The following is an 11507-nucleotide window of genomic DNA, read 5'->3' on the forward strand; positions in this document are numbered from 1 at the left end:
TCATTCTTTCTTTCTTTCTTTCAAATCTTGTGTTCTTCATTGCGGGGGCACTACTAAGGCATGAATAGCCTAGGCAATTGCCATCCCCACACTAAGGTAAAGCACTACACATCAATTAAAAGCATTAGTCCCTCCCTCACTTCTCTCTTTTCATGACAATTATTTTGATCAAAGTAAATAAAATCCAAAAATGACAAAAATGCAATACAAAAATTAAATGTAAGTTAGGGAGTTAGAAATATTTACAAGTGGTGGTTTAGGGAGGACTCCACCAAACTCTCATTCTTGATGAGATGTCAAGGGGGCATGTTCAAGGTGTTGTTGATGTTGCTCAACACCTCGAAGAAGTAATTAAACGCTTGTTCATTGTTGTGGTAGAGGTCCTCAATAGACCGTGGCCCTTGTTGTTGATCATGATCGATGGCATGCCCAATGTAGGGATTAAAGATCCCTTCAAATTCGTCGTCCCAAAGACCACAAACTTCATTGAGTTGATCATTGAAAATCTCTTGCTTGGATGGAGACAACTCTCCCAATTTCTTCTCTTGGCCAATGAGGCCATCATCTTCTTCCTTGGTTGATTTTGATGAGCTTTGCAAGCTCTCCTTTTCACAATTCACTTGCTCTTTGAATGGAGCATCTTCGACTTTCTTCCTCCATTGGAGTTCCGATTTCTTCTTCTCATCTTTCCGGCTATAATGATCAATCATGAAACATGGCTCATGCAAACGAGGAGCTCTCATGGTCTTGTCAAGATTAAAAGTTATGCTTTCATCTCCCACTTCTAGAGTGAGCTCTCCATGTTTCACATCAATCACCGCACCCGCGGTGTGTAGGAAAGGTCTTCCTAAGATGATTGGAATGTTGGAATCTTCCTCCATATCAACAATGACAAAGTCCACCGGGATGAAAAACTTCCCAATTCGCACGGGGACATCTTCCCATATCCCTAATGGTGTCTTCGTCGATCTATCGGCCATTTGAAGAGTGATATTGGTACATTTAAGCTCTCCCATTCCCAACCTTTTACTTACCGAGTACGGCATGACACTCACACTAGCCCCTAGATCACATAAGGCTTTGTTGATCGTTGTGTCGCCAATGGTACACGGTATTGAGAAGCTTCCCGGATCCTTTAACTTTGGAGGTGAACTCCCTTGAAGAATTGCACTACTCACCTTGGTGAAGGCGATAGTCTCAAGTTTCCGGATTGACTTCTTCTTTGTGAGGATATCTTTCATGTACTTTGCATAGGCCGGAACGTGATTGATTAATTCCGTGAAAGGAATTGAGACTTCTAAGTTCTTCACAATTTCCATGAACTTTCCAAGTTGATCATCAAATTTGGGCTTGGCTTGACGACTTGGAAAAGGAAGTCTAATCACAATGGGCTCCTTTTCTTTGGCTTTGTCTTCATTTTTCTTTGAACTTTCTTCTTTTGATGATTCCCCTTCTTTGGGACCTTGCACCACAACTTCATTCTCACTAGCTCTCACAACTTCATCCTCAACTTGCTTCTTCGGTGCCTCATATCTTGTACCACTTCTCAAGTGAATGGCACTAACCGTTTCATGCCTAGGGGGATTACCTTGAGGTGGTAGTTGCCCCTTTTGTCTTTGCGAGTTTGAAGATGCTAGTTGGGTCAATTGTGTTTCCAACATCTTGGTGTGAGCTAGAATGTTGTTGATGGTGGTGTCCTTTGCTTGGCTATCCTTTTGCATTTGGGTGAAAAATTCTTGTTGATTTTTTTGCATTTGAATGACCGCTTTTTGGACATCAAAACTTTGGTCATTGTGGTGATTGTATGGATTTTGATTTTGGTAGCCTTGGTTTTGATTGAAAAAGGGTCTTTGATTTTGATTTCTCATGGGTGGTGGAGTGTATGTAGTTTGAGGGTTTTGGACATTTTGGCTCTTGTATGAGAGATTTGGATGGAACTTGGTGTTTTCATTGTAAAAATTTGAATAAGGGGTGCCACTTTTGTAAGCTTGGAAAGCATTGACTTGCTCGGTTGTTCCCCTACATTCACTTGAGTCATGACCCAAGGTTCCACAATTCTCACATATCCCGCTTGGGATTGATGAGGATGCCGTCATGGCATTGACATGATGCTTTGATGATTTTGAGCTTTCCTCAAGTCTAGCCATAGCTTGTTCAAACTTCAAGTTGATTGTGTCAATGTGAGCACTAAGTTGAGCACCCAATTGAGTAACGTTGTCCACTTCATACTTTCCTCCTCTAGTAGCCTTGCGAGGCCTACTATATTGCGAATTATGGACCGCCATTTCCTCAATCTTGTTCCATGTTTGATTGTCATCAACTTCGGTGAACATTCCATTTGATCCCATATTGAGAATGTTCCTTGAATCTTCATATAAACCATTCCAAAATTGTTGCACTTAAAACCATTCGCTAAGTCCATGGTGAGGACATGAGCGACAAATACCTTTGAACCGCTCCCAAGCTTCATACAAAGACTCTTCATCCCTTTGCTTAAAACCCGTAATTTGAGCTCTTAGCATATTAGTCTTTTCCGGTGGGTAGAAATTTTTGTAGAAAGCTAGAGCTAGCTTCTTCCAAGAATCTATTCCAAGGGTGGCCTTATCAAGGCCCTTCAACCATTGCTTTGCGGTGCCGATTAACGAAAAAGGAAATAAGACCCATCTTATTTGGTCTTGAGTCACGCCCGTTTGAGAGATAGCTTCACAATAATCACAAAATGTTTCCATATGAGAATGAGGGTCCTCACTAGGCATTCCCCCGAATTGGCTCCTCTCAACTAGTTGGATGAAGGCGGACTTGGCAATAAAGTTTCCGGTAAGATGTTGTGGGGTAGGAGTACCATTTGGTAAATCCTCCTCGGTGGGTATAGAGTTTGACGAGAATTTAGGCATTGTAGGTGGATTTTGTGTGGTATTGTTTAATGGGTTCTCTTCTCCTTCTATTGCGAAAGGATTGACAAACTCACTAGTGGGTTGAACAACTTCACCAACACCTCCCAAATTCCTCCTAACAAGTCTCCTATTATTCGTCAAGGTTCTTTCGATTTCACGGTCAAAAGGTAACAAATCTCTTTGTAACCTTCTAGACATGCAAAATATCAAACAACTAGAAAACAATTAGAGCAAACCTTGAGGAGTTTTACTTCCCCAAGGTGAAAAAGACACAACTAAAAACAATAAAAGAAATCTTAAATCAATTAAACACCGTCCCCGGCAACGGCGCCATTTTTGATCGGAGCCATTTGGTGTTCACAATTAAGCATATGTGGTCGTTGGTCAATGGTCGATACAAAACACAATTTATACTTCACAAACAACTCTACAATTAGTAAAGAGGCAAGTAAAGGTCGGATCCCAAGGGACGGGTATTGAAATGAAGATTCTATTGTAACTAGTGGTGTCTAGGGGTGTCACAAATTGGGTTGATGTAGAAGGTTACTAAACTAAAATAGCAATGAAAATAAACTAACAAGATAAATAAAATAAGGGGTGTAAACAATAGATTAAAAGCACTAGGGTGTCATGGGTTCATAGGGGAATCATGGGATATGATCATACAAACATGTTCTCAAATTATAAGCAAGCAATTATTGTTGTGATGGATTGAGTTGGGTTATATCTTACAATCCTAGGAAAGTTTGGGTCCTGGAGCCGAATCTCTTGGATTGTACAACACCTACAAGTCGACTTAATCTTCCCTACTTAACACATGCATGGTCTAACAAGACTCGAGTTGGGTTATGTCTTACAAGTCAAGTTGAAAGGATAGAAGATGATAGTAAATGCAAGGATTCATAGGCTTAGCATTTCATCAAATATAACATGTGCATGTATTAAGATCAAAACAAGCAAGCAAATAAGATATGAAAGCATATTAATTTAAGCATGAATCATTCCCCATGTTGGTTTCCCCTAATCACCCATTAAACCCTAGCTAAGAGACTACTCACTCATTATCATATTGATCATGCTAGAAAGGTTGTCAATCATACTAACATAATGAAACATGATGAATAAATGAAAGTAATTAGCAATAATTAAAAAGGGATTAAGAGATTATACCTACTAATGATTCCAATAATAAAGCAAGAATAATAGAAGTACTTGAATCTTAGATTGAGAGGTTGTCAATCTCCCAATAATAACCCAAATAATCTTCAATTACCCAAAATAAAGTAAGAACAAGAGAGAGATTAAAGAACTAAAACTTGGATTAAAACTTGATTAATATTTGATTACAATATTGAAGAGAGATTTGATTGATATTAACTACTCTAATTATTGATAAGAAGAACATGCCCCTCTAATTAGACTAATGGGGTATTTATAGTGAAAATTAGGGAGGATGCATTAGGGTTAACTAAGGGCTAAACTAGTAATTACACTTTTTAAGTTGAGCAAGGAGCCTCCGGGATTATTCGAGAGAAGGGCTTCTCCATTTCGTAGCTTGAAGGACGAAACTGTGCTGTGCTGTGATCCGTGCGGCTGGGAGTCGGGACGGCCGGATCTGGGATGGACGATCCGAGCGGATCAAGGAACAAGACGCTCGGACTGGGCATGGGGAATCCGAGCGGATTCCTGGTGAGGACGCTTGGACTGGCGAGGACGGACGGATTCTCTACAATCCGTTCGGATTGTAGTTCAGCAACTTTCCTTCTTCTTTTTCTTCCCTTTTCTTCATGAATTCCTTGGGGATTTCCTTGGGGACTCAAGGATCCTTTTCTCAACAATGCTCTTCTACTATGCTATGTACAAAGGCCTTCTAGTCTTGTCTCTCCTTGATGCTTGGTCATTGAATATGATCAATTTAGCCTTGTTTTGCCATGAAAATGCAAGATTCTTACTCCTTTCCTACCAAGGGATCAAAATCTCAAAGAATATGCAAAACAAAGAACTAAAGATAAGAAATGACCCAAATAGGCACTAAAAAGCATAGAAACAATGGTAATTCGGGGGCTAAATATGCGCCAATTATGGTCGCATCAGACTGTCAAAAGGCGTTTGACAGAATCAAGGAGATACTAGCCAAGCCACCAGTGCTCATGCCTCCTCAACGAGATAAACCTCTTGGTTTATATCTCATATTAATTGAAATAGCCATGGGAGCTATACTAGCACAAACTGTAGGAAAAGAAGAAAAAGCTATCTACTACCTAAGTAAGAAGTTCTTGGAGTATGAATGCAAGTACACACCTCTCGAAAAGACATGCCTTGCTCTTGTGTGGGCAACGAAGAAACTACGCCACTACATGCTTAGTTACTCTGTCAAGGTGTATTCCAAAATGGATTTTGTCAAATACCTCTTCGAAAAACCCGTCCTCAACAAACGCTTGGCAAGATGGACCTTAATGCTCTCAGAGTTCGATCTCAAATACGTACCTCTGAAGATTATAAAGGGGCGTGCCGTTGCCGAGTTCTTCGCAGATAATCCCATCAATGACACCCAAGCAGTAGACACGTGGTCATTTCCAGATGAGGATATACTACAAACCAACGTAGATTCTTAGGACCTTTATTTTGATGGAGCATCGAATATAAGAGGATTTGGAATAGGAGTATTGCTCATTTCTCCTGAAGGTGAGCATACGCCACTCGATGTCAAACTCGACTTGGAGGTGACAAATAACGCAGCAGAATATGAAGCTTGCCTCATAGGGCTACAAGCAGTAGTAAGTTTAGGCATCAAAAATCTTCGAGTTCACGGAGACTCATCCTTGATCATCAACCAAATTACTGGATCTTGGAAAATTTGAAGTGAAAGTCTAGCACCCTATCAGGCTAGGATAGATCAAGTTGCTCAATTCTTTGATCAGGTCAGTTATCTACACCTACCTCGTGAAGAAAATCAGTTTGCAGACGCTCTAGCAAAACTTGCATCTCTGATTAACATGCCAGACGACATGGTAGAAATGCCTTTATGCATCGAATGACGATCAGAACCAGCCTATGTACACCAAATTACAGATGGTACATATCCGCCAGATATGGATAAGAGAGGACAACGTGCCATACGCCTACTAGCCTCTCAATATCTCCTTATGCAAGGATAATTATACAAAAGAACACCTCTTACTGTAGTCTTACGTTGCCTTGATCATTCACAGGCACGAAACGTGATGGAAGAAGTTCATGATGGAGAGTGTGGCCCTCACATGAGTGGGCCAATGATGGCAAAGAAAATCACGCGTCTGGGATATTATTGGACCACGATGGAATCTGATTGTATCAAGTATGTCAAACATTGCCATAACTGCCAAATCTTTGGGAATGTGCAACATGTCCCTCCTTCACTACTCTACACCATGACATCTTCTTGGCCATTTTCTGCTTAGGGAATCGACATCATCGGAAAGTTTACTCCAGCTGGAACATGAGGCCACTGTTTCATCTTGGTAGCCATCGACTATTTTACTAAATGGGTCAAAGCGGCATCTTTCACTAGTCTCACAGCCAAAAACGTGGCAAAGTTTATACAAACTAATATCATCTGTCGATATGGTTGCCCACATGAGATCATCAGTGACAATGGATCATATTTCCAGGCTGAGACTGAACAATTGCTAGCCAAATACAAGATCAAACACCACCATTCCTCGCCATACAGACCACAAACTAATGGCGCGATAGAGGCAGCTAACAAGAATGTCATCAGAATCCTCAAGAAAATGATCGACAATTATCGCGATTGGCCCAGTAAGATACCATTCACATTATGGGGTTATCACACATCAGTTAGAATGCCCACTGGGGCTACTCCTTTCTATTTAATTTACGGCATAGAAGCTGTACAACCAGTTGAGCTAGAAATCCCGTCCTTACGCATTCTGCTCGAAAGCAAAATTTCAGAAGCTGATTGGAAGAGAGATAGATATGAAGAACTCATCCTCTTGGATGAACGAAGATTGCGCGCATTGCATAATGTGCAAACATATCAGGCACGTATCAAACGAGCCTTCAACAAAAGGGTTAAGCCTTGAAACATCAAAGAAGGAGACTTAGTCCTCAAATCAGTTAGAGCTCTTCTACCTGTCGATCCACGAGTAAAGTTCAAAACCAACTGGGCCGGACCATTCTTAGTCAAGTCCATACTCTCAGGGGGTGCGGTTAGGATCACAGACCTAGATGGGAATAAATTTGCTAATCCAACTAACCGCGACCAACTGAAACGATATTATGCTTAGGGTAGGACAAGACACGCACCTCGCGTAACACCCACGTGCCGCTCATGCGACACGAAATAAAAACGGCCCTTAGCCCTCTGAAATAAAGCTTATGTCACCTTGCTCTTGAATTTTGACAATTCGTCATCCTCATATCATCAAATAAATTGAGTTGTATTTTAGGAGTAAGTAAATCTCATGCTTATTTTCTAGTTCGTTACAAGCTCTTGCTTAGAACATTTATTCTTTTACATTTACTCGAACTACGCACAAGGGTTTGATTTCATTTTTTTAATGAATACGTAGGCAATCCTTCACAGGATACAACCCATTATTTTAAAATGTAAATAGAAGGACATTTACATTTGCATTTGAGATACGACAAGAATAATGAAAAGAAAATACAATAGTTTCATAACTAATTAATCTTTTATTAATTTGCCTCATAAGTAATAATAATACGCCACATAATATAAAATGCTAAAAACAAATGCTAGGCTAAGATTCTAAAAACCCCGCCATTTATTACAAAATAATAATAATAATAAATAATGCTACGACTTAGGCTACTCTTCCATCTTCCCTTTGCCTTTGTAATTTTTATCATACTTCTTGTCTCGACCACGAGTCGGGCGCTCCTGCGCTATCTCTGACCTAATCACCATAGGTCTCTCCCGCGGTCTAGGCTTACCATTTCGATCCACCACCATCTCTACGGCAGGAGCAGTCCTCGGTTTCTTCGACAGATGAACGACTCGGTCAGATACTTCTGGTTCTATTTCGCTACCTCACGAATCTTGTAGTCAACAGGCTCGCGCTTCCTCAATTTCTCGCGCTCCTCGGGAGTAGTAGCCTTCCTCCATTGCAAGTATGAATCCGATACCCATAAAGAACCAACCGGAGACAGTATGAACCACATGTTCCTCTGAGCCCACTTGAGGGCCCACTCTCGACGAATCTCGGTAGTATGTGCCAATGCAGTCTGAGGAACGGTGTCAAGCTTAGGAATCTTCTGCTTAAGGCCCACTTGCCTCATCAATCTCTCCGGGAAGATGCATATCATGAATTCCAAGCCAGGAATGCGAATTACCGAGTAAGATCTAAAGATGAAACTCCAGTGACTGACCTGAGATGCCACCATGGCACAATCCATCGGATCAAACGACCACCTTCATTCTTCAACTTGTTCTCCCAATAATTGAAAACTTGAGTGAAGTCCACCATATAGAGCCTGGTTCTCATCGCAATTGACCGAGCATGATATCCTGGCACGTTAACTGGGGGCTCGATCAACCGCAAACACTCCATGAGCCAAACCTACAAGGAAGACGGGAATTAATGACCAACCAAAAAAAAAACGAAAAAAAAAAGAATAAAAAAAGAAGAAAGAAAACGGTTGGCATTGTACAAAAAGAGATAAAGGAGGTTCTTACCTGCAAAATGATAGGAATTCCCAAATAAGGAAGCTCGCGGTTGGCTTTTCTATTATCCAGCCCCAAAATGATCACTCCTAAGCACAGACACGCTGGGCTCTTGCGCAGTTCCAACCGTTCAACCAATCTCAAGTAACGAGGATCCCCTCTAATTTCCTTATCAACATGCCCTTGAAGGAGATAACCATGCAGTAGACAGAACCCGAATGCCCTACGCCTCGCCACATAAGAGATAGAAGGGTCTTCCCTGCTTATGAATCGGTCAATGACGTCAAACATACGGACTCCTTTTGAGGTCACAAGGCGATCAACCTCCGCTTTAGTCGTCCAAGCAAATCTCTAAATTTACTTTTGTACCCTTGAGAGCTAGAGGGTATGGCAGGCGCATTTTCTGGATCCCACCCTCCAATTGCAGCAATTTCCTCAGGGAAAGGACAGATATCGCCTCCAGGAAAGGAAAAAACATGAAAATTAGGGTCCCAATATTCAAGACAAGCATCCAAGAAAGGTTTCACAACCTTCACCAATGTGATACTCAAGATTGATCCCAAATTAAAAGCACCCATGCCATGCTTCTCAACGTTTGTAAACTCATTTGTCCACTCTTTGAGACGGTTTTCAAAGGCATACATAATTTTTGAATTTTTCTCTGAAAATAGGAGAGCTTTTGTGAAATAGACGGAAGAGAGATGGAGGAATTATGTGAATAAAAGCTTCCTCGACGTCTCTATTTATACTAAAAGCTATTTCCTAATTTCCGTCAGAACTGACCAACTGAGGAAATGGCGCAGCACCTGCTGCGCCTTATCGAAGAGTCGCAGCTCTTACTGCGCCTCTTCCCCAGAGGGATTTCTGTGATTTTCCGCTTTGGATCATTCCTAATTTATTTTGGCTATAATTTCCTATTCCTATAGGTTATTATTTTGGTAATTCCGTCAAATTACCAACTTTTATGTTTCCAAATCCTTGTCGGGTTCGCTTCTCGAGACAAGATCGACATTTTTCGCCACACAAGCACATTTACCCATTTTATTTTATTTTGTTTTTTTGGGGGGATCATTTCACTCCCCGTTTCACATTACATTTCAAACATACACGTTTCTTTTTAAGTTTTTTTAGGGGGTAGCCCTCCCTACCGTCCGGTCATTTTTGGGCAATTTTTTCGCACTCGCTCATTTCTGGGCAATTTTTCGATTTTTTTAGGTCTATTTCTCATTTCGCGCTAATTTAAGCCATGTATAGTACGTGTTTTACGTGCAATTCTATGTTATTTTCGGCAGCATGACGACGTAAACCGTCATCTACCAAAATTGTTTCTAAGCTAACCTGCAGGAACAAACAGATAACCCAGCAGCAAAGGCACTCAGGCCATCATATATACAACCAAAATGCTATATGTACATCAGACTGGGGTCTTTCGCCCAAAACAAGTCCGAAAAATCCAAAATTGAGGTCCAAATGTGCAAGTATATACAATACAGTCAACAACAAAAGAGACGAAAACAAAGACAGCTACTCCTGCTCGCCACCTCGCTCGGCGAACCTCGCCTCGAGAGCAGCAATCTCGGCGTCCCTGACCTCCGGCTCCCTCAACAAGCGAGTTGTCTCCTTCTGGGACTGCGCCAGCTCACGCTCCCTCTACAAATGATAAAGAAATGCCTCATTTCAATCATTTCAAACAAAATGCGAGAAATTACAACAAAATTCAAAATAAAGAAAATGAGAGGTTCATACCTGTCGTCCTCGACCACCTGCGAGTGCCTCGATGGCTGTAGCCTGCAGCCGATTGGCCACCCTCCACAGCACTACATGCCGAGACGGCGCCACCTGTAAACAAAAGATTTTCAATGAAATGAACAAATGCATTCTTATGCAACAAAGACAGCAAAAGACAACTGAAGCTGGGGGCTTACCCTCCTAACCAAGTGCTGCCACTCCTCCAAGCCAGCGTCTGTCACCTCTTCGCCGAAGTCGTGGAGCTCGGAGATCGTCGTTATTCCCGTCGCATCAGTGTACTCAAGGGTCTCAGGGTACGCTGGGGGCTCGACGCCCGTCACCTCGATCTCCTGCAAAATTCAAATGAATTATTTATTCGATGATCATTCGTTAGTTTATCAAGACAATTTAAAAGAGGGAAAGTGGAATACTTACCACGATCGGTCAGTACGCCAGCCTCTGGCGAACAAACAAGGAGTACTCCTCGCCAGGAAGGAGAAGAACATCACCACCAACACCCGCCAAGTCAGCCTCCCTCTCAGCATCAGAAGGCTCCCTAAACATCATCCGAGGAGGGTCGATGGGAACTGTGAAAGTGTCTCGAGAGCACTGACGAGTAAAACGTTCGCCCAGGTACCACACTGGTCCCATGGACGTCCTCAGCAGCAACCGACTAGAGCTCCTAGGTCGAAGGACCTCGGCCACGAAAGGCGGAGCGTCGTGGTTGTCCACCCAAGGTCTAGGCACCCACTGAAGCAAGTAAACAAGGGGTCATTCTTATGATAACTTCTGAGGAGCAATGAACAATGATAAAGGAAGAATGATTGAAAATACTTACGTCACTCAGTTTTAGGATGTTCACACCCTGTCGACAAACATCATAAGAAGAGCGTTGGCTCTTCCTACGACACACCACCCAGTCCCTCACAACTGGGTAAGCCCTCGGCTCAGGCTCCGTCCTCTTGGGCGCGAAACCCGGAAAGTAGGAGTACACCCACGCCTGCAAAATAAGACAATCGATAAAGATCTTTCACAATTCAATAGCAAAGAAGAAGTAATGATCTTTCATGATATGAAATGAAGGTTCATACCTCCAACAGAAGTCCCAGACCGACAGTAGCAGGAGAAGTCCCCTTCTCCAGCAGCTCAGGATGGACCATGGCCCTCATGTAGCAAGTGAGGACCGCAAAGCCAGG

General features: G+C 42.1%; 1 non-coding gene across 1 annotated transcript; it reads left to right on the forward strand.

The window, feature by feature from the left end:
- Positions 1 to 2415: 2415 nt before the first annotated feature.
- LOC141618340 (small nucleolar RNA R71) lies at positions 2416 to 2522 on the forward strand. Its single transcript, XR_012531367.1, has one exon. It is a non-coding gene; the product is annotated as a small nucleolar RNA R71 (small nucleolar RNA).
- Positions 2523 to 11507: the final 8985 nt, after the last annotated feature.

The sequence above is a fragment of the Silene latifolia genome, chromosome 1, assembly GCF_048544455.1.
Source record: "Silene latifolia isolate original U9 population chromosome 1, ASM4854445v1, whole genome shotgun sequence".
In the NCBI taxonomy this organism is placed as follows: Eukaryota; Viridiplantae; Streptophyta; class Magnoliopsida; order Caryophyllales; family Caryophyllaceae; genus Silene; species Silene latifolia.